This window comes from Ceratotherium simum, chromosome 32 (genome assembly GCF_057802395.1).
Source record: "Ceratotherium simum simum isolate JZ-2026a chromosome 32, ASM5780239v1, whole genome shotgun sequence".
NCBI lineage: Eukaryota > Metazoa > Chordata > Mammalia > Perissodactyla > Rhinocerotidae > Ceratotherium > Ceratotherium simum.
The window spans coordinates 5,309,216-5,333,154 of NC_141931.1; the positions used below are offsets into that span (position 1 = coordinate 5,309,216).

At 35.0% G+C, this 23,939-nt stretch overlaps 1 protein-coding gene across 8 annotated transcripts in view; it reads left to right on the top strand.

Moving 5' to 3' along the window:
• ZNF438 (zinc finger protein 438) overlaps positions 1–23,939 on the top strand; it is a 195,934-nt gene that overhangs the window by 27,853 nt on the left and 144,142 nt on the right. For all 8 annotated transcript variants that reach the window (XM_087420653.1, XM_087420657.1, XM_014783562.2 and 5 more), the window contains one exon: positions 12,923–12,982. The gene's annotated coding sequence lies outside the window, so the exon portion shown is untranslated. The remainder of the gene's footprint in view (positions 1–12,922; positions 12,983–23,939) is intronic.

Sequence of the window (23,939 nt, forward strand, 5' to 3'; positions counted from 1 at the left end):
AAATGGTAGTTGTCACAAAGCTGCCATTTCTGTGACAAATAAATTTTATTTTTAATATTTTAAAGGTTAGCTTATTTATCCATTGTTCTTAGAAAATGTGTCTGCCAAAAATTTCAAAATAGATTCAGTTCAATTCAATTTCAAAAATAGAGTTGTATGCTCTAAACCTGCATTGTCCATGTGGTAGCCACCAGCCACATATGGCTATTTAAATTTGAATTAAATTAAAAATTCAGTTCCTCAATCATGCTAGCCACATTTTAAGTGCTCAATAATTGTATACTGAACAGTACAGATGTAGGATATTTTCATCATTGTCTTAATTTAGTCAGACGATTAGCATATAATCTCAAATTCCTATTTTTAAAAAATTCCAAAAATGTCTCTTTGAAAAGAAAGTCTTTTTTAATAAAATAAAACACATATAGAAAACCACCCAAATGAAATGTATGGCTTAATGAATTACCTCAATGCCAATAACACCCAGGTCAAGAAATAGAACTTTGTCAGTTACCCTTGAAACTCCTCCATGTGTCCTGTGTCGGTCATACCCCTCGCTTCTCCCGTTAGTAGCCATTACTTTCATAGTAATCACTTCTATTTTTCTTTATATATTTTATGGATCCAGTTTGCTTCCTTAGACACTATAGTTTCATTTTAACCAAAATAAAAACATTTTTATTGAGATATAATTTCCCATGCCATGAATTAACTCATTTCAAGTATACAATTCAGTGGTTTTAGTATATTCACAGGGTTGTACAACCATCAAAATCTAGGTTTAGAACATTTTCATCACACCAAAAAGAAACCCATACCCATTAGCAGTCACTCCTCATCCCCATCTTTCCAATCACCCCAGCCCTGGCAACCGTTAATCTACTTTCCATCTCTATAGACTTGCTTATTCTGATTTTTCATATAAATCGAATTACATAATAGATAGTCTTTGTGTTTGGCTTCTTTCACTTAGTTTAATTTTTTTGAGTTTCATCCATGATGTAGTGTATACAGTTGTCCCTCGGTATCTGTGGGGGATTGGTTCCAGGAACCGCCCCCTCCCCCTGCCGAATACCAAAATCCATGGATGCTCAAGTTTCTTAGTTGGCCCTGTGTATCTGTGGGTTCTGCATCTGTAGATATGGAGGGTGATTGTATTGGTACTTCAGTCCTTTTTATTGCCGCATACTGTTCCATTGTGTGGATATGCCACATTTTGTTTATCTGTTCATCAACTGATAGACATTTGGGTTGTTTCCCTTTATTGGCTATTATGAATAATGCTGTTGTGAACATTTATGTACAAGTTTTTGTGTGGATGTATGTGTTCATTTCCCTTGATTATATACTTAGTAGTGGAATTTCTGGGTCAAATGGTACTCTATGTTTTAACCTTTTGAGGAAATACCAAACTGTTTTTCTAAGTAGCTGCACCATTTTGCATTCCCACCAGCAATGTATAGGGTTTCAGTTTCTCCACATCCTCATCAATATTTGTTATTATCTCTCTTTTTGATTATAGCCATCCTAATGGGTGTGAAGTGATATCTCACTGAATATCAAATTGACCATAAATGTACTGCTTTCCTTTGCATTTCCCCAATAGCTAATGATGTTGGGCATCTTCTCATGTGTTATTAGCCATTTGTAAATCTTTGGAGAAATGTCTGTTTACATCCTTTGCTCATTATTTAATTTTTATTAAATAATTGTCTCTTTCTTAATGTATTACAAGAGTTCTTTATGACTAATGCTAGTTCCTTTTAGGGTATATGAATTATAATTATTCCGTTCTCTACATTTTTTTCATTTTCTTGATAGTATCATTTACAGCACAAAAGATTTAAATTTTGAAGTAGCCCAGTTTCATCTACTTCTTTTGTTGCTTGTACTTTGGATATCATATTTAACAAGCGATTGCCCAATCCAAACTAAGGTCATGAAGAGTTATTGCTATGTTTTCTTCTAAGAGTTTTATAGTTTTAGCACTTACATTGAAGTCCTTGATCCATTTTTAGTTAATTTTTGGGTATAGGATAAGGAAGAGATCCACCTTCATTTTTTTGCATGTGGATATCTAGTTGTCCCTACAACATTTGTTGTAAAGATTACTTTGCTCATTAAATTGTTTTGGCTGGTGTTCTTGTTGAAATTGACCATAAATGTAGGAGTTTATTTCTGAACTCTCAATTCCATTTCATTGTTTTACATTTTTAACTTTATGCCAGTACCATATTGTGTTGAATACTACAACTATATGGTAAGTTTTGAAATTGAGTTGTGTGAGTCTTCCAACTCTGTTTTCTTTTTTAGGATTGTTTGGCTATTCTGGGTCCCTTGTATATCCATACGAATTTTAGGATCAGTTTTTCAATTTCTACAAAAAAGGCAGCTCGGATCGTAATAGGACTTGTGCTGAATATGTAGACCAATAAGGGGCGTATTGGCATCCTACCAATATTAAGTCTTAACAATCCATGAATGTGACATTTTTTCCATTTGTTCAGATTGTCTTTAATTTCTTCCAACAATGTTTTGTAGTTTCCAGTGTGTGAGTCTTATATTATTTTTGTTAAATATATTCCTAAGTATTTTATTCTTTTTGATGTGATTGAAAATGGATTGTTTCTTAATTTATTTCATTTTGGGATTGGTCATTGCAATTGTATAGAAATAAATTGAATTTTGTGTATTATTCTTGTATCCTGTGACCTTGCTGAACATACTTATTCAGTGTTTTTTTTTTGGAGATTCCATAGGATATTCTATATACAAAACTATGTCATCTGTGAATAGAAATAGTCATACTTATCCCTTTCCAATCTGGGTGCTGGTTTTTTTGTTTGTTTTTTTTTGTTTCTTTCTTGCCTAATTGTGTTGGCTAGAAACTGCAGTGAAATGTTGAGTAGAAATGGTAAGAGTAGGACATCATTTTTTTGTCCTAATTTTAGGAGGGAAGCTTTCCGTTTTTCACTATTAAGTATGATGATAACTGTGAGTTTTTCATAGATGTCCTTTATCTGGTTGAGGAAGTTCCCTTCTATTCCTAGTTTGTTGAATGCTTTTTATGATAAAAGGGTGTTGGATTTTGGCAATTATTTTTTATATGTCTATTCCTATGTTCATGTGTTTTAATTTTTTAAAAAATTTTATTCATATGGTGTATTATATTAATTGCTTTTTTGTATATTGAACCAATCTTGCATTTCTAGGATAAATCCTACTTGGTCATGGTGTATAATACTTTTTCTATGTTGCTGGATTTGGTTTGCTAGTATTTTATCGAGGATTTTTGCATCTATATCCATGAAGAATGTTGGTCTGTAGTTTTCTTTCTTTTTTTTTGGCTGAGGAAGATTTGCCCTGAGCTATCATCTGCTGCCAGTCTTCCTCTTTTTGTATGTGAGCCGCTGCCACAGCATGGCCACTGACAGACGAGTGGTGTAGGTCTGTGCCCAGGAACTGAACCTGGGCAGCCGAAGCAGAGCACGCGGAGCTTAACGACCAGGCCACCCAGGACTGGCCCTAGTCTTTAGTTTTCTTATGATGTCTTTGTCTACATTTGGTATCAGAGTAATAATGGCCTTGTAGAATGAGTTGAGAAGTGTTCTCTTCCTTTTTCTTTTTGGAAGAGTTTGTTCAAGATTGGTATTAATTCTTATTTAAATGATTGGTAGAATTTACCAGTGAAGCCCTCTGGGTCTGCACTTGTATTTGTTGGAAGTGTTTTAATTACTGATTCAATTTCTTTACTTGTTATAGGTCTGTTCAGAGTTTCTACTTCTTCTTGAGTCAGTTTCAGTAGTTTGTGTTTTTATAGGAATTTGTCCTTTTCATCTAAGTTATCTAATTTGTTGGTGTATAACTATTCATAGTATTCCTTTACAGCAGTTTTTATTTCTGTATGGTCAGTAGTAATGTCCTTTTGTTCAATGGTAATGTAATTTGTGTGTTACCTCGTTTTTTTCTTGGTCATTCTAGCTAAAAGTTTGTAGATTTTGTTGATCTTTTTAAGGAAACTACTTTTCTTTTCATTGATTTTTGTTTTTCTTTTCTCTATTTCATTTGTTTGCACTTTAATCTTTATTATTTCCTTCTTTCTGCTTGCTTAGGTTTAGTTTGCTCTTTTTTCCCTCAATTCTTAAGGTGGAAGTTTAAGTTATTGATTTGAGATCTTTATTTTTAATATAGGCATGTACAGCTGTCGATTTCCCTCTTAAGTGCTGCTTTCTTTAGCTGCATCCCATAAGTTTTGGTATGTTATATTTTAGTTTTCATTCATCTCAAAGTATTTTCTAATTTCCTTTATGATTTCTTCTTTGACTCATTGGTCATTTAGCAGTGTATTGTTTTATTTCCACATATTTGTGTATTTCCAAAATTTCCTTTTCTTACTGATTTCTAATCGCATTTCATTGTGGTCACAAAACATTCTTTGCATGATTTTAATCATTTTTAATTATTGGGCATTGTTTATGACATAGTATATGGTCTATTTTAGAAAATGTTTCATGTGCACTTGAGAAGAATGTGTATTGTGTTGTTGGGTGGAGTGTTGTAGGTCTAGTTGGGCTGTAGCTTTGTTCAAATCTTCTGTTTCCTTGTTGATTTTCTTCCTGGTTGTTCTATCTGGTATTGAAAGGGGATATTGAAGTCTCCCATTGTCATTTTTGACTTGTCTATTTATTCCTTCAATTCTTCTTTTTTTAAAATATATTTTGTCTGATTCTCTTATGTTTGTTGTTATATAGTATATCTTTTTCCATCCTTTCACTTTCCACCTGTTGTATCATTGAACCTAAAATGTGTCTCCTGTGTACAGTATATAGTCTATAGTATGTAGTTGGATTTTGAAAAATATATTCTGATAATCCTTGTCTTTTGATTGGATTGTTTAATCTATTCACATTTAATATTATTGATATGGTTGGATTTACATCTGCCATTTTGCTTTTTGCTTTCTATAGGTCTCTTGCCTTTTCTTTTTTTCTTTGCTGCCTTCTTTTGAATTAAGTGAATATATTCCTGAGTGGTATTTTAATTTCTTTAATAATTTTTAAATTACATATTTTGAAGTTTTTTTTAGTGTTTGCTCTAGGGTTTACAATATACATCTTAACTTAAAAGAATCTACTTCTGATTTTTGTTTACTTTCAGCAGAATAAAGAAACTTTTCCTCCTGTATAGCTCTATTTCCCTCACTCCCTCTTTTTAAAAACATATTATATATTGTGGAAAACCCAACAATATGTTGTTATAATTTTTACTTTATGTAATCTTACATCTTTTAAAGAGGCTGAGAGAAGAAAGAGCAAGTACATATTTATAGAATTTGTTATATTAAGTTTTCTGGTTTTCATTGTTTTTATATATTCTTGTGAATTTTAGTTACTATCTGGTGTTATTTCTTTACTCCAATACAGCTTTGCTCTCACCTGGCTCCTCTATTTTGTTATTGTCAAATATATAAAATTTCTGTATGTTATTAGCCCCAAAATACAATTGTATGCATATTGTTTTATTGAATTACTCTTTAAATCAATTAAAAGAAGAAAAGGGAATAAATATGCAATTATGGTGTTTTATAATTATGTACATAATTACCTTTGTTCTCACTCTGTTTTTTTGTGTCAATAAAACAAGTTACTATTTTGTGTCATTTGCTTTCAGCCTGTAGAACTCCTTTTAGTATTTCTTGTAAAGCAGATCTCATAACAACAAATTCCCTCAGTTTTTGTTTTTCTGGGAATGTCTTCATTTCATTTTCATTGTTGAAAGATAGTTTTGTTTGATATAAGATTTGTAGTTCACAGTTTTTTACTTTCAGCACTTTGAATATTTAATCCTGCTGCCTTCTAGTCTCCTTTGTTTCTGATGAAAAGTCAGCTATGAGTCTTAATGGGGTGATGAGCCATTTTTCTCTTGCTGCTTTCAAGATTTTCTCTCTGTCTTTGTCTCACGATATTTTGACTATAATGTGTCTAGGTATGCATGTCTTTGTATTTATCTTGTTCGGAGTTTGTTGAGCTTCTTGGATGTGTAAATTCATAATGTTTTTGATCAAATTTTGGAAGATTTCAGACATTATTTCTTTAAATCTTTTTTCTGCCCCTTTCTCTTTTTCTCTGGCACTCTGGTCGTTTTTCTTCATTCTTTTTCTCTCTCTCTTCTTCAAATTGCATAATCTACTGAACTCCAAGGCATACCTCAGAGATATTGTGGGTTTGGTTCCAGACCACTGCAGTAAAGTGAATACTGCAATAAAGCAAGTCACACAAATTTTTTGGTTTCCAAGTGCATATAAAAGTTATGTTTACACTATACGGTAGTCTATTAAGTATGAAATAGCATTATATCTTAAAAAAATGTACATACCTTAATTAAAAAATAACTATTGCTAAAAAATGTTAACTATTGTCTGAGTGTTCAGCAAGTCATAATCTTTTTGCTGGGGAAAAGTCTTGTAAAAAACGCAATATTGGGCCAGCCCCAGTGGCGGCCTGGGTTCCTGGGCGTGGACCTACACAACTTGTCTGTCAGTGGCTGTGCTGTGGCGGTGGCTTACAAAGAAAAAGAGGAAGATTGGCAGCAGATGTTAGCTCAGGACGAATCTTCCTCAGCAAAAAACAAAAACAAACCCAACCCCAAAAACGCAATATCTGTGAAGCACAATAAAGCAAAGCACACTAAAACAAGGTATGCCTATATTTTCAAGCTCTCTGATTCTTTCTTCTGCCAGTTCAAAGCTACTGTTGAACTCCTCTAGTGAATTTTTCATTTCAGTTAATATTCTTTTCAATTCCAAAATTTCTATTTTTTTAATCATTTCTATATCTTTATTGATATTCTCTATTTGATGAGACATTGTCATCGTACTTTTCTTTAATAGTCTATACATAGTTTCCTTTAGTTCTGTGAACATATTTATAGTAGCTGATTTGAAGTCTATATCTGTTAAGTCTAATATCTGGGCCTCTTTAAAATCAGTTTATATTGCTTGCCTTTTTTCCTGCAAATGGGTTACACCTTGCCATTTCTTTGCATGTTTTGCAATATTTGTTGAAAACTGAACATTTTAGATAACGTGTTGTAGCAACTTTGTGTACTGATAACCTTGGGGTTGAGGGTTAATGTTGATGTTGTTTCCTCAGTCATTTATTTTTTAGTGGCTTGGCTGAACTGACTGTATGAAGTGTGTATTTCCCCATAGTGTACAACCTCTGATGTCCCTGCTCAAATTTATTTTCTTGTTTTTTTCTTTTAGCCTCCCTACCTAAGGGTCACCCTTTGGTCAGCATAAGCTGCTGATTGGTCAAAGGCTGGAGGGTTAGATTTTTACTATTTACCATTAGATGTGCGTGTGGCTTGGAGAATGCTATCATAGTTGAAGGAGTTTAGGTATTACCCAGTGATACGGTTCATAAAGGAAAGCAGAATAAATTCTGGAGTTTTTTTCCTTTGATTTAATGGTTTTTTAAGATAATTAGTTCTCTGTCATCTCTTGAAAGTGACCAATTTTTAAAAAATATCCAAAGAACTTGAAAACACCAATGCGTAAAGACACATGCACCCCTGTGTTCCTTGCAGCATTATTCACAATAGCCAAGACTTGGAAGCAACCTAAGTGCCCATCAAGGGACGAATGGATAAAGAAGATGTGGTATATATACACAATGGAATACTACTGAGCCATAAGAAACGATGAAATCCAGCCATTTGTGACAACATGGATGGACATTGAGGGTATTATGCAAAGTGAAATAAGTCAGAGGGAGAAGGTCAAATACCATATGATTTCCCTCATTAAGTAGTAGATAATAACAACAACAAACAAACACATAGAGACAGAGATTGGATTGGTGGTTACCAGAGGGGAAGGGGGGAGGGAGGAGGGTGAAAAGGATAATTTGGCACAATTGTGTGTGATGGGTTGTGGTTAGTATTTGGGTGGTGAACATGGTATAATCTATGCAGAAATAGAAGTATAATGATGTACACCTGAAACTTATACAATGTTATAAACCAATGTTACTGCAATAAACAAAAAATTTAAAAAAATCCCTAAAAAAAAATTATGAACTCTTATAATTAAACATATTTGATGGATTTTAATCAGTTTCAATTATTATCATTAATAAAGCTCAAATTATTCCATCTTTGGCCAGTGGGAGCCTTTCGAAATTGTCTCCTGAGTCCTAGAATCAACCGTTTCTTTAAGAAGCCCTGATCTCTAAGGGATACTCATTGATACTGGATTGGTCATTGTTTCTAGGCGTTTTCTTGTAAACAGAACTCAGAAATATATGCACATATTCGAGATAAAATAAAAATTCCTCACAAGTTTATAGTGATGCTTCCAATTAAAACTTTAGACTATAATGCATTTAAATCTTCCTTCTGTATCTCCTTTTCTCTGTGCCACAAGTGATTATAGAATTAGAAAAATCCCATAATTATTCATTTATTTTTATGCCATATTACACATGCAACAATCTCAGAATGGTGACACTAATGCTACTGAAAACATTATGATTACTGAAAACATTAAAAGACATACTTTTGTATACACTCTTGCCATCTTTATAACATTTAGGACTGGCGATGTCTTCTGAGACATCATTTGTTTAGCAACGTAAAATATTTGTTTAGCAACATTTTAGAGCCCTTTCTCTGTCTCAGACTCCCACTAGAAAGGAGGTACAAAGAGGAGTAAGACATGGCCCTGTTCTTTAAAAGCTGGGTTATTGGGTTGTATTGTGTCATTCTGGTATAGGAAGGTGTGGCCCTAGAATCTGGGATTTTATTTCTTCTTCAAAAGTAATGTTAGTGATTTTAATTGTATGTTTCCTGAAATAAAACACTTTCACTTTCTACTCTTGTCAGGGAGCAACTTCCATTGGGTGGAGTTCCTTGATACTTTCTAATCTCCCTTACCCAGTGTATTAGGTACTCCAGAGAAATAGAACTAGTAGGATATATATATATGATTATAGACTATCACATCTTTTGTGGATGCAAAATATATATAGAGAGAGAGTGTGTTTATTTTAAGTAATTGGCTTACATGATTGTGGAAGCTGATAAATCTGAAATTTGTAGGGTAGGCCAGCAGGCAGGAAGTTGAGGTAAGAGTTGATGATGCAGTCTTGAGTCTAAAATTTGCAGGGCATCACAGCAAGCTGGAAACTCAGACTGGGTTTCTATGTTGCAGTCTTGAGGCAGACTTGCTTCTGGGAATTGAGCAAGTTCAGTCTTTGCTCTTATGCTTTCAGCTAATTAGATGAGGCCCACAAAATTATGGAGAATAATCTGCTTTATTTAAAGTCAGTCAGTTGTAAATGTTAATCACATCCACAAAGTCCTTCATAGCAACATGTAGACTAGTGTTAGACCAAACAAGTATCTAGCCATAATCTAGCCAAGTTGACACATAAATACACTTTAGGCACACATAGACACATCACACTTAGGTTAACTGTTTAATTTATTGCCCAAACAGATTCTTTTGAGAATAAGAAGTACTGAAAAATAATAAAACTTATATATAATTTTGTTGATAAATTATCATATTGGTAAACCTATAAAATAGTTCTAGTTAAGAAGCTATTTTAAAAATAAATTTATTTCTAATAGATATTAACATATTTCCATGTACACTTAATCAAAACAAAACTATTCCATATTGATTTTCTCAACATTAAAAAGAACATAAATAGAATTCTCAGTAAAAGTTCACATACATTATTTAGTTTCTTAGTCATAATTTGTATCTGATACTGGGTCTCTGTATTTTTCTGAAAGAAATGTAGTTTTGAAATATGGTTGTATGATTTTTAATTGTTTCATAAAATTATAGTCTTCCAAGTTTCATTTTATAGTTAGTAAATTTGAAATTGTTGATTATTTTCAACAGTTACTATTCACAGTAAATCATAATTTTTAAATTTGAGAATATAATATCTCTGTAGGTACTGAGGTACCTAAGTTCAAAACAAATTCTAATAAATTGAGGTTATTCTAAATTTTGATTATTATTTTTTTTTGTGAGGAAGATTGGCCCTGAGCTAACACCTGTTGCCAATCCTTCTCTTTTTGCTTGAGGAAGATTGGCCCTGAGCTAACATCTGTGCCAGTCTTCCTCTATTGTTTGTATGTGGCTTGTCGCTGCCACAGCAGGTCTGTTCCAAGGACCCAAACCCCTGAACCTGGGCCACTGAAGCAGAGCCCGCCAAACTTAACCACTGTGCCACCAGGTCGGCCCCCAAATTTTGATTTTTTTAATAGTTTAATATGAAAATATTCCAGCCCACAAATTTTCACAGGTACTGTTTTTTTTTTTTTTTTTACTCTATTTAGAGTCCCTTTATTCAATAAAACTTTTAAAGACAAAGCTTGTCAGATAAGTTGTATCTATTTAGGAGTCTTTTGAACATTTTACCAAATTTAGATGCTGCTAGATTGTGAGCGTTTTGAAGTTTATTTCATCCTGGTACATAATATAACCTTATCTAAATAAAAAAATAGGTTGTCTGTATAAATTAAATCTTGAATTAAAGATTTCCAACTGACTGAACAAAGTGAAGCCAAGATTTAGAGTGTTCGGTTGAAAAAGTTCAGTGCTATTTGATGGTTTTATAAAGTAAGTCTTAAAAGCCTTAAAGATTTCTAAGACGTAGGAAAAAGATAAAACATGTACTGCCGTGGTGATGTATTTGATTTTTATTCAACATTATCTTTGTCACAAAAAATATTTTAGTTCAGTTTCTTTAACTCTGTGTGTGTATGTGTTTAAATATTTGTAAATTTGGATTGCTAGACTATCACGTCTTTGGTAGATGCAATTATGAAGTATATTTGCTTGTACTTTGATTGGTGGTATATTGCAGTTTACATGGCACAGTTGTGAGTTATATGTGAATCACAGCCATGTCCAAGTTTATTTCTGTTCCATAATTTTCTTAATAGGAATGTTGTTGTTTACTCTGTGATGCTGTGCTCGACCAAAATTTGTAGTTGTGTTATTACTGTAAAAACAAATACAGTCTGTTGTCATTGTTCACAGATTCCATTTTGTGAATTCTACTTACAAAAATTTATTTGTAACCCCAAATGCTGTGCTCATGGCGCTGTTGTAGTCATTCACAGACACTTGCAGGGTGACAAAAAATTTGGATTACTCAACACGCACATTCCCAGCTGAGATAAAACAAAGCAATTCTTTGCCGTTTTCTGTCAGCTCTTATACAGTAAACAAGTGCCCTTTTTGTGGTGCCACATTTTTTGCATTTTTGTGCTTCTTGTTGATTTCACTGTTTAAAATGGCTCCCAGACATAGTGCTGAAGTGCTGTATGTTGTTCCTAACTGCAAGAAGGCTGTGATGTGATGTATTTTGTGGGGAAAACACATGTTTAAATAAACTTCATTCAGGCATGAGTAGTGCTGTTGACTGTGAGTTCAGTGTTGGTGAATCAACAAAATATGTTATATTTAAAGTCTCTTTAAACAGAAACACACATAAAACAAGGTTACGTTTGATCAGTTGATCCGGTTGTGTCCAGAGGCTCATAGGAACTTAACTCTGTATTTTCTCTAAGAGCCATGGTTTAGTATTTGCTAATTCAGTGTTCATGGTGACTTTATAAAATTCATTTACTGTGAGTAATGAAAACTGACTATAATTTTATCTTGTTGAACTTTTTAACTGAGTTTAAGTGGCAGTTAACAGCAGTGGCAGGTGTTTTACCTTCTACAGAATGCACTTCCAGAAGCTTTACTTTTGATTCTGTAAATTGGATGAAAACAATCAAACCATTATTGGAATTAACTGATTTTTCTATTTGATGTATCTCCTGACACTGATAGAAAGCTGGCATCATTTAAGTGTGAATTTCTTCTGCTAATAGAGCCAACAAAATAACAGCTGTCACTTAACTTTGACTATGTAAACAAGATTTGTAATCAGAACTGAGCGAGATGAATTTAAAGAACAGTCATTTGATCTAGATGAAAAGTCATGCTTTAGAGAGTAATATATAAAATACCTTCTGCAGCTGCTTTTCTTAAATAGATGTCTTTGAGCAGGGGCAGCAGCACTTCCAGTATTTATTCTTCTCCACCCAAGACTGAAGGAGGTAGCTGTCCCTAGCTACTCCTGTCCGAGTGCACTTCGTTTTTCTGCAGGTGGCTTGGGTGCTGTCTTTGAGAATGAGGTGTCAGTTGCAGCCCATCCAGAGATGGCTTACTGCTCAGGGTCTTTCAGATTTAAGCACATGTTAAATCGGCAGCTGGGTTCACTGTACGTGTATTTCACACTGCTCGACGAGATCATGGCAGAGCCTGGAAATAAAAGTCCCGGCTTATAATGCTACCATAAAAAAAGGAAAAATCGCTAGAAAATGGAAAATCCAGGACAAATAATAAATTGGGTGGGGGACTGGGACAATGGGCATAAATTGGGACTGTCTCAGGCAAACTGACACGCATGGACACTTTACCAGACACGTCTTTTTAAAAATCTCTTAACCCCAAACTCTTGGTTACTATTTTCCAGTCAAAAAGGCTGTGCCCTCAATATGATTCACTTGTTTGTGACTATTTAGTAATTTCCACAGCATTATGCACATGGAAAAGAATGTGAAGCATTCTTCTTAGTTTTATTCATTGTGGCATTTCTTTTTTTCTAGAACATTTTCTGTTCATCTTAAAACTTTTATTAAATTTTGCATGCCTTCATTTTTAAACTAAAGACAATAAATTTGTGGAATTATTCTCCCTTAAATTAGTTCTTTTGTTATCTTAATAAAAATATCTATAGCACTTAACAATGAAAGTTGGGAATGAAAGGAAAGCAGTTTTTACATATGTTTGATGAAAATGGATTATCTGAATATGATTATAATAATACTTTATATTCTATTGCAGGATTAATTAAAAGGATTTGCCGTATATCTTATGACTCTTTACTGTAGCTGCGGGAGATAGGTAAGTGACAAGCATTTTTTGAAGAGATATTGCTGAAACATTAAATAATTTGATCTCGTAGGTTCCTGACAAAGTAGGCAATGGGGCATATCTTACTTCAGTGATTTACCTCTTTTTCTCCTCAATAAAACGTTAGTAGAAATATCATCTTTATGTGAATTTTAATATAACATTTCCCTAATATCCAAGAAATCCCTGTTTTCCAGGGAGCTGTAGGTTTATTTTCTATAATAATTTTAATGAGGACATTGTTAATAAGACACACGAGTTTGGCATGTTCCAAAACTTAAAGCACTAAAACAAAAAAAAATCATTAAATGCAATGTGGTACCCTAGATTGGATTTAGAACTGAAAAAGGACATTAGTGAAAAAGCAAGTGAAATCCAAATAAAGTCTGTAGCTTAGTTAGTAGTAGGGTACCAACATTAGTTTCTTAGTTTTATCAAAACCATGGTTATATAAGATGTTAACTTTAAGGGAAACTGGGTGAGGGGTATATAGGAACTCTGTAGTATCTTTGCAACTTTTCTATAAATCTAAAATTATTCCAAAATAAAAATTTATTTAAAAGCAGAAAAAAAATCAAGGCTTATTTATTTGAAAATTATAGTTTAGAAGTAGCTTTTCTGTGTAATAGTTTGAAAAATGAAAATTATTAATTACCTTTAAAAAATCCAGATTCCATGAAATAGAGGTGCAGGGAAATATGTGACTATAGGTTTCATTTTTCAATTGCTAAGAGGTGTGGAATTTCGTTTTTTGGCCACTGGCATGGTGTCCGTGAACATCTTGTACTTGGCTACAGACTTGCTTTTTGATTCCTTTAAGGTACTTGTGTGTTCTTTGGTAGTTTAATACAGCACTTTCTATTAACACAGGCAGATCCTTTAAACGATTCCCAGTATAGTGCTTTTTTCTTTTTCTTTTCTTTTCTTGAATGTACTGTTAGAGGCAAAAAGGCTAGTGATGTGACTCAGTGGTTTGGAGTTGAGACCCTCTTCAGTGTAGTTTTGTTCAGTGGCACCTACTTGAGCTTCTAGGTCAAGTACTAGACACGGTTGACCTATTGTTAAAGAGTATGAATAAAGATGAGCACAGCTCTTAAATAGCCAGCTCTGTAATTGAGCTAAAATAATTGATTGCTGTCAGATAATAGAAATTCTCAGTTTCCAAAATGAACTCTAGCAGTATAACTCTTTTAAATTTCCATAAATATTAAAAGACTATAAGAAGGGAACTCTGTAGTTTGCTGAAACTGTTACATAACTTTTCATTAATAAAAGTAAAATAGCCATGCTGGTCTTATAAATGGTTTCCTGCTTCTGTTGCCAACTTCAATGATTTTAGTTAAACTGAAATTTCATAAAGGGAAATAGAAATACATTATACTTAAAGGATATAGACATTTAAAACAACACACCCAGGCCTAAATGACTCTTGTTATTGTTGACTCAGAATAATTGTTAGGTTTGGAGAGTTCTGTTTTGCTTGATGATATTTATTCAGAATTGGTGTTATCAGTCTCATACTTAAGAGAATTTACATCTTTACTTTTTAGTCGTGTAACATATTCTGCTAACCGTAGTAGGGAAGTTTGGAAAAAGGGAGGGGACTTTTTTCTGGACAAGTTTAAATTCCATTTGAATATAATAGTTCACACATAAAAAACGAACACACCAAAAACCCTTTTATTTTTCTTCTCTGCTAGAAGAGCATTAAAAGTGTTGTTTTTAGAGATATGCTTACCATTCAGCTGGCTGACTGTCCTTTTGTGGTCATCTAAAGTATAAATGACAATAGCTAATATGTATTGAGCACTTTCTATGTACCAGGTACTTTATTTCCAGTGATCTCATTTAATCTTCACAAACTCCTATGAGATAGGCTGGAATTCCCTTTACAGATGAAGCTGGGAGAGTAACAAATGTCTCCAGGCTAACCCTGAGGGTATAAGGCAGAAAGAACAAGTGCCCATGGTGTGCAGTACCTATAGTTTGGGCTATAATGTTATCAGGTTGCAGGAAATCCTGAATCCATGGACACATGGCAAACTTCAGCCTACTTCAACCTTTCTGTGTAAAAAGGGTGTCTGATCACACTGGGTGACCTAGAGCAGATTCCCCTGGGGTAACTAGCTGGAGCACAGTCTTTGGTTCCCTGTTCCAGCCTTGATCTGGCTCATTCTACAGTTCCCTAACATCTCACTTGTTCTCCGCCACCTGGTTAATTTCTAAACATTCACTCGTTGTATGCTTCATTGATCCTATGCCAAGAACTTTTGGCAGCTCTGAGGAACATGATCTCAACATGCCTCCTGGTCAGTGTTGGGCAACTAGAAGTTGTTAGTTGGGATGAGAACTTGGATCCAGAAGCTAGGGCACGTGCCAGAGGCCAGGGATGGGGTAGTTGAGCAGCTGACAGGTGAAATACAGCTATCCAGACTCAGTCAATAGGTCAGGAGTCAGAAATAGAGTAGGCACATGACTTTGAAAGGTGGTTTTTGAAGAAGACTATGATGGCTGGCTATGGACTTTGTAGTTTGTACACATAAAATAATTCCAACTGCTTTTTGAGGAAGAGTAATAATGTTACCAACTTATAATAATGCTCATTAAACTTAGCCGAAATCTCTCTCCTGTAACTTTTCCCCATCAGTTCTTGCTTTGTCTTTCTGTAGCTCTCAATCTTCAGTCCTTCTTACACATGAAAGCATAAAACACACATAAAATTACAAAATCTCTTTTGCTACCTCCTCTTCTTCGTGGTCTCCAAAAGTTGGCATTCTTCAGGACTCAGTCCTTGGCCACCTACATTTATTCTCTGTGTAATCTCATGTGATCCCTTGCTTTAAATGCCATCTATCCTCCCAAATTTATTTCTTTACCTGGTCTCTCCCATGAGCTCCAGGCTCATATCTATGTCTGCCTATTCAACATCTCTATTTGAAAGTCTAATAAGTATTTCAAACATGTCTGAAATAGAACTTGTGAACTCTCCTCCTCAAACCTATTCCTGCCTCCTCCTTCATCTCAGTAAATGGCCTACCCTGTTGCTGAGGCCAAAAACTAGAAGTCATCTTTGGCTTTTCTCTTTCCTTCATACCCCACATCCAGCCCATCAGTAAGGCTTATATGCCCTCCTTTCAAAATATATCCTAAATCCCCCTTTGCTGCTGCTGCCTTCCCCACTACTGCCCTTATATAAGTAAGTTACTGTCATAAGTTACTTAGATGATAGTAATAGTCTTCTAATTGGCCTTCCTTATCTCCTCCTTGCACCTCTCTAGTCAGTTCTCCATATAGGAGAGAAGTGTTTTGTTTTGTTTTTTACATGTTAAACAGTTCCTCTCATTCCTCTGTTCAGAACCCTTCAGTGGCTACCCATCACACTCAGGGTAAAACCCTGAGTCTCAACGTGTTCTCCCAGGCCCTCCCTGACTTTATCTGTAAAGCCTGCTGACTTTATCTCCTACCATTCTCCATCTTGCTCACTTTGCTCTAGTCAGAATTGCCTTCTTGCTGTTTCTTAAATTCTTCAAGTCCATTTGGAATCAGCTAAATCCCTCCTACTCCCCTGCCCCACACCCTCATTCCAACCAGTTCAGCCTCTAGTCTAGTACCAGTGGAGGTAGATTTAGAGAGAATAAAAATGTGTATCCAAGGCTCTCTAGCACATGTAGTGGGAGATGTCACAGTAGGAATTTTGCAGCTTTATTATTCCAAGTTTCTGTAATTTGAATTGCTTTCCAGTGTGAGAGGAACTGGAGATTTAGAGCTACAGATAGACATAGCTAGAATCAATGGGGAAAAGTTACAGAGAGAGAGGTTTCTGCTCAGTTTAGTGAGCACTGTCCTGAATAAGTTGGTAACAGTTACATCTGCATGAAAATAGACTGGGCTGTTTCATAAGACAGTGAGTTCTCCATCACTGACAGTGTGTAAGTTGAGGCTGATCAACCTCCTGGAATGTCGTGGAGGAAAAAATGTGCTGGAATGGAGGAGGGGAGGCTTGATTTCTAAGGTCTTCCCAACTCTGAAATTATATCAGTTTTTAGAATCTTCTTTTTTTCAGAGCAATTCTTCTCAAAGTCCTCCTCAGATTCTTCCTCCTGTATTTGTATTGGGAAGCTTTCACTAATAAAATATAATTATAAATCACTTATAGGTGAAAGCTTCCAATATTTGAGGTAAAAGAAGAGCTATCAAGGTTGATTTCCAGTTGGATTGACCAAGTCTTCATCTAAGGAATTTACTTTGAGGTGTTTTTCTTTCTCTCATTTTTTATTTAAAATTTATTTTGATTGATTTTTGGTCTAAAATAAACAGTACATACATACACAAATTCTCTAATACATTTTAGTTATTTAAAAAAGTTCACTGAGTCTCGGAATTAAAGAGCACGATATTTGGAAATAGCCTTTGGTCAGAGTTTGCTAGAAATGGAAAATTCACCTCATCCTTACTCTTACCCAAAAAGCTTTTTGAGAAGTAATGACCATGTTTGAATGTTTCATGGAGGGTGATCCAGCCATTCCCTTATCTTCTCTTAGGCAAAAATGTGATTTAAGTAATAGAAATCTTTAAGTTATAAGTGCTTTCAGTTAGACCTGAATAAGGCTATTTATGCAAATTCAAGTTTCCTATAAGTGCTGAACTGTGGAACTTGGAATGATAGGAAAGAATGATTTTCAGTATCTCAGTGATACTAAAGTACCTCATATTTGATTGCTTCTGGTAGCTAGCACCTAAATAATAGGATGACATATCTAAAAGTTGCCTCCAGACGGACACAGCTTCCTTCAGCAGCAGGGCCTGCCCCACCCAAGCGTGCACCTGGCACACCATATGAAATCAGCATTCTGATGAATACGCCATTCTGACTCTGAACTCCTTAACATGCTTTGCTGCCCTCTTTCCCATTATACGTATTTCTTTCCTTTAGATTTGACTCCTCTTTCCAGGTTATTATTTTGATTTCACTCAGACAAAACTGCTGCTCTGACTCATAACATACAGTTTGGGTTATCTCCTGTATTGATATTCCTGTCTTAACTTGGGCCAGGGATCCTCGTAGGAGGAGAGAGAGACAGTAGAACCTCCTTGCTTGTAAAGGTAACATAAGCATTGCACATGTGTCATGGTTCTTGATCTCTTGCTCCTTGGCAATTGAGGTTAATTTTTGCACCTGACCTTAACAGCAGACTAATATATCCATACTCCTCTTAAAGCCAGTAATGAAGTAATGAACAAAGAAAGGGAAAAGCAATTATCAAATGTAGTACACTTCTCTTTGTCAAACTCAGCTACTTAGAACAGATCCAGGAACCAGGGATGAAATGAAAAAGGCTTTTAAGCCACATGCAGATGATATTTCAAAGTTTAGACCTTAAAATGGTATATTAGGTTCACTTAGAGCCTTTTTATTTACTTGTTTTTCCTGTTAATAATAATAGGAAACACATAAATAACACTTAACTGTGTTCTAAGTGCTTTATGTGTTTTAGCTCATTTAATCCTCTCAGCAATCCTGTGAGGTATATACTATTATTATCCCTATTTAACAGATAAGGAAACTAAGTCTTGGACAAGTTACATTATTACCCGTAGTTACACAGCTTGTTGTCAGAGCTGGGATTCAACCCGAGTGTATAACCACTTGCTGTATTGATCCTTGAATTCTTGAAATCATAATTCTAGGAAGTCTGGTTCACTGGTTTCTCAGACCATAGTTAAGTTAGAAGTTACAAATTTAGAAGAGAATATAGTGAACTAAGATCCCCACTTTAATGTGTCCCTCCTAATAAAATAATTACTCAAGAACACAAAGATATGTGTGCAAGGGAGTTCTATATAGTGTTAGTTATCATAGCAAAATAATTGAAAATAATGCAGAAGTTTAATAATAGGAGAAATGGTTAATCTAGGGCACTGCTTTTCAAACTTTAATGTGCATATCAGTCACCTGGATATCTTGTTAAAATGTAGATTTTGATTAAGTCTGTGGTGGAGCCCAAGATTCTACATTTCTAGCAAGTTCCCAGGTAATGCTGCTGCTGCTGTTCCATGGATCCCACTCTGAGTAGCAAGGAATTTCAGTCCATTCATATATGTTTGTTAAGAACAGGTCTGGGATTAGGAGAGGTGAGTGGGACGCCTGAGGTGCCTCACTCATCTCACCCTAGTCCAGTCCCTGGTTAATAATCATGTTTTTAAAGACTATTTAGTGACTCTTAGTTATGCTTATAACATAACTAAAAGAAAATTCAAAAGTGGTGTCTGCATTATTATCTCAATTTAAATTAAGAAATATATATGTGTGTTTGTATATATATGTGTTGATGTATGCATGTATGTATCTATGTATGCATGTATATGCTTAGCAAAACTCTGTAAGAAGACATGGCAAATGTTAACAGTTGTTATTCTCTGAGTGATAGCTTTACAGATGGCATATATTTTTATCTTTATATATGCAGCATATTTTAATTTTCAGTAGTGAGCCTGCATAATTTTCTAGATATAGATTATGATTATTAAAGTTATTAAAATTTTCAGATAACTATGTACTCAAACTTGGTTCATGGCAGCCTACCCTTGGAGGAAACATTTACTTCCTGCCACCCACATACCTCTCTTCAGCCTCCCCAAAACCGTCTGCTCATTTTTTTCTCAGTAAATATATAAGCTATTTAATGGTTTAGTGGGAGCTTCAGGTTAATGCATGTACCTACACAAATAATAAAGGGCAAATATTTTTAAGAATAAGGTTAATGAAATAAATATATTTTAAGAATAATTATAGATTGGATGTAGAAAACCCTACTTTTCACTATTTACTGGTATAGTTATTACCTATTCAGCATAAGTTTCTTGAGAGGCAAAATCTGTGTTTTTTTGTATTCAGTACCTAAAAATATATATATATATACATAAAATAATACCCTTTACCTTTGCCTTGCCTCCTCCTCTCCCAGTAAGGTGTGCTCAGCAGGTTTTTAGAGGAGGATCGGTTCTCCTTTCAATCTGTAAAGCTCAGTAACCTGAATCTAGAAGTTATGTACTTGATTCTCACTATGGAGCACAGAAGGAAGTAGCAAGGAGGCAGGATAGAAAAGCCTGATTCATTTAAAGTATAGGTTTATTTTTAAAATGTTACACATTCCATGAAAATAAGCCATATCTTAATATTCAGATGTAAGTTCAAATACAACTTCCAAGGACAAATTAAATAAGTTTTGTATTGATCACCATTTTGAATAGCCCTTATTGCTTTTCATTGGTGTAAATAAGAGTAGATTGTAAGCATCAAAATATCCCTTATAAAGGGATTTATACTTTTGGACACAAGAGAGTAACAGGGTCTGTAATTATCCTCAAACTATAAAACATAGGAAATAACTATTTTCTCACATTGGATAACAAAGTGGGACTGTAATTCCTGAGAGAAGAGGAACAAACAAGGGGAGCCCTAACATCACGCAGGCTTTGTAGCAGGAGGCAATTTCCATACTATGGTAGAAGGAAGGGAGATGCAGACAGAGCCTAGCAATCTCTCTGAGTTGAGTGGACTGAGGCCAAAGTTCAAGGAGGTCAGAGCAGCTAGTAGCTGAAGAAGAGAGTCCTGGAGAAGAGGGTGTTGGGCAGAGAAAGAATTGCTGAAATCTGCATGAGCTGCTCTTGAGGATCTGTCTGAACAACAAACTGTGCATGCATAGGGTGAAACACCAAGAAGCTGGCAAGGACAACCTGTGAGTAATGAAAAATTACCAGGTCACTGTAGGATTGAGGCCTAGAATAAAGGTTTCTCTACATAAGCCCTAAAAGATCTTACAAAATTAGTCCTAGAATAAAAGTTCCTCTATACAAGCCCTACAAGAGCTTAAAATTAAGCCTCAAAAGAAGCATATTAATCCACAATTATCTTAACTGTCTGCAGAAGTCCAACACTCTTTAAATAACAACAAAATCAGCACTCAGCAATATAAAATTCACAGTGAATTGCATCCAATCAAACATTACTAGGTAAACAAAGAGGCAGAAGGAAAACTCCATAACCAGAAGTCAATAAAAATAGACCCTGAAATGACAGAGATGATAGAATTAGCAGACAGGTACACTAAAATAACTATTGTAAATATGATTCATATACGTAAACATAATGAGGAATGAAATAGAAGATATAAAAAAGAAAAAAATTGGAACATCCAGAAATAAAAAATACAATAACTGAAATGAAAATATTAGTAGATGGGATTAAGTGCAGATTTGATCTTCCAGGAGAAAAGGTCAGTGAACTTGAGAACATAGTGTGAATTTAACCAAAAGCATAGAGAGAAAAGATTGAAACAGATGAACAGCAACTTGGTGCCCTATAGGATAATAATCAGGGGTCTAACATAAGTGTAATTGGAGTCTCAGATTTTTGGGGGAGAGTGAAAGAGAAAAAGGATTTTAATATATTATGGCTGAAATTTTCCCAAATTTGAAGAAGACTGTAAGCTCACAGATCCAAGAATTTTAATAGACCCCAGGCAAGATACGCATACACACAGCATACACAAAGGTACATCATAAAAAAGTTGATGAAGACCAGTGATTAAGAGAAAATCTTAAAAGTAGGCAGAGGGGAGAAAAAGACGTTACATACGAAGGAATAAAGTTAAGAATGACAGCAGACTTATCATCAGAAACTATGCAAACCAGAATGCAATTTAATGGCATTTTTCAAGTGCTAAAAAAATTGTCAACCTAGTATTCATATCCAATAAAAATGTATTTATCAAATAAAGGAGAAAAAAAAATGAGAGAAATAGAACTTTTTTAGACAAAAACTGAGACTACTCGTGACCAGCAGACCTACATTACAAGAAATTTGCAAGGAAGTTCTTCAAGCAAAAGAAAAATGATACCAGATGGAAAATTTGGACTATACAAAGGAATAAAGAGCACAAAAGTGATTCATATGTGGATAAACACTGAAAAAATTTTTTCCTCCTATTTTAGTTTCTTTAACAGATACTGTTTAATGCAAAAAATAACAACAATGTCTACTAGCGGGGTTTATGACATTTGTAAAAGTCAAATGTATGACAACAATAGCTCAAAGAATGGGATGAGAGAAAGGAAGCGTACTACTGTGTGTCTTATACGCAAAGTGGTACAGGCATACCTCAAGAGACATTATGGGTTCAGTCCCAGACTACCCCATTGCAATAAAGCGAATATGGCAATAAAGTGAGTCACACAAGTATTTTGGTTCCCCAGTGCATATAAAAGTTATGTGTACACTATACTGTAGTCTGTTAAGTTTCCAATAGCATTATGTCTGAAAAAATGTACATAGCTTAATTAAAAAATACTTCATTGCTGGGGCTGGCCCCATGGTGTAGTGGTTAAGTTTGTGTGCTCTGCTTTGGTGGCCCAAGGCTCATGGGTTTGGATCCCAGGCGTGGACCTGCATACCGCTCATCAGGCCATGCTGTGGCGGCATCCCACATACAAAATAGAGGAAAGATTGGCAAGGATGTTAGCTCAGGACAAATTTTCCTCAAGCAAAAAGAGGAATATCAGCAACAGATAATAGCTCAGGGCTAATCTTCCTCAAAACAGAAAACTTTATTGCTACAAAATGCTAACCATTCTCTGAGCCTTCAGCAAGTTGTAATCTTTTTGCTGGTGGAGAGTCTTGTCTCGATGTTGATGGCTGCTAACTGATCAGGGTGGTGGTTGCTGAAGGTTGGGGAGGCTGTGGCAATTTCTTAAAACAGGGCAACAATGAAGTTTGCTGCATCAATTGACTCTTCCTTTCACAAATGATTTCTTTGTGGCATGCAATGCTGTTTGATAGTATTTTACCTACATTAGAACTTCTTTCAAAATTGGAGTCAGTCTTCTCAAACCCTGCTGCTACTTTTTCACCTACGTTTATGTACTATTCTAAATTTTTTGTTGTCAGTTTTCACAGCATCTTCACCCAGAGTAGATTCCATCTCAAGAAGCCACTTTCTTTGCTCATCCATGAGAAGCAACTCGTTATCTGTTCAAGTTTTATCATGAGATTGCAGCAGTTCAGTCACATCTTCAGGCTCCACTTCTAATTCTGGATCTCTTGCTATTTCCATTACATCTGCATGGACTTCCTCCACTGAAGTCTTGAACCCCTCAAAGTCATCCATGAGGGTTGGAATCAACTTTTTTCAAACTTGTGTTAATGATGATATTTTCACCTCTTCCCATGAATCACAAATTTTCTTAATGGCATCTAGAATGATGAATCCTTTCCAGAAAGTTTTCAGTTGACTTTGCCCAGATCCATCAGAGGAATCGCTATCTATGGCAGCAATAGCCTTACAAAATGTATTTCTTACTAAGACTTGAAAGTTGAAATTACTCCTTGATCTGTGGGCTCAGAATGGATGTTGCATTAGCAGACATGAAAACAACGTTAATCTTGTTGTACATCTCCATCAGAGCTCTTAGGTGATCAGGTGCATTGACAATGAGCGATATTTTGAAAGGAATCTTTTTTTTTTTGAGCAATAGGTCTCAACAGTGGGCTTAAAATATTCAGTTAACCATGGTTGTAAACAGGTGTGCTATCATCCAGGCTTCGTTGTTCCATTTATAGAGCACAGGCAGAGTAGATTTAGCATAAATCTTAAGGGCCCTAGGATTTTCAGAATTGTGACTGAACATTGGCTTCAACTTAAAGTGACCAGCTGCATTAGCCCCTAACAAGAGTCATCCTGTCCTTTGAAGCTTTGAAGCCAGGCATTGACTTCTCCCTTCTAGCTATGCAAGTCCTAGATGGCATCTTATTCCAAAGAAGGCTCTTTGATCTACATTGAAAATCTGTTGTTTAGTGTAGCCACCTTCGTTAATTATCTTGGCTAGATCTTCTGGATAACTTGCAGCATCTACATCAGCACTCACTGCTTCACTTGGCACTTTTATGTTA